Genomic DNA, 894 nt, shown 5'->3' on the forward strand with positions numbered 1-894 from the left:
TTGTGGAGGTACTTAAAAGTAAAAATATTACATGATAGGTATTATAATTAATTACGCTAGTCGCTAGCATAATCCAAGATGAGAAATATAGCAGGAGGAGAAACTGCTTAAGAGAGGTTCATGAATCATAACCAACTTGTCTAACAATGTGCTACAAAAGCGCCTCCAACAAGCATGGAACATAACCAGAGCTCCAGGAGACAGACTTAACCAATTAACTGTAATAACAGTTAGGCATTAGCAAACATAATCGAAACGTGAAAAGAAAAACCTGTTGGGTACTCAGTCACGCAATGATCATACTAACACTATCTATTCTTGGGGACTGGGGAACTGAGGAAGGTTCAAGTTCATGAAGCATGAAGCATTGAAATGAGCTTGGAATCTCTAAATATTAAATTGGGAAACATCAATAACTCCCAACAAAGTACTAATAAATTATCTGCAATCCCCGCCCAGAGAGTTTTAAAAAATGTTGATCTCATCAGCACTTATAACCAACACCAGAATCACGAGATACTATCACAGACTAGGCACAACATTGGCAAGCCATCTTCCTAAACTAACATTCCATTGCAGCAACTACATCCCGTTAAGCAAGCACTTCCGTAATAACGCAAAATCAAGTTTCCAAATCTATGATGTACAGAGATATAGGTACCAATTACTGCGTGACTTGTCCCCCTCGAATATAAATGTTCCCCAAACAATACAATACACAATAATAGATTGAAAATGCAAGAATCCCAAAATGGAACCCTATAATTATGACTTCTGAATCACGTCGTGTAAATTCAACATTGACTCAATAACCGTCAATTTCTTTTAACTAAAAAGAACGGATACAACTTGTTCCTAGCAGTAGCACACTTCAACAACATCGACGACGACAAA

Source organism: Arachis duranensis, chromosome 3 (genome assembly GCF_000817695.3).
Source record: "Arachis duranensis cultivar V14167 chromosome 3, aradu.V14167.gnm2.J7QH, whole genome shotgun sequence".
Taxonomy (NCBI): Eukaryota; Viridiplantae; Streptophyta; class Magnoliopsida; order Fabales; family Fabaceae; genus Arachis; species Arachis duranensis.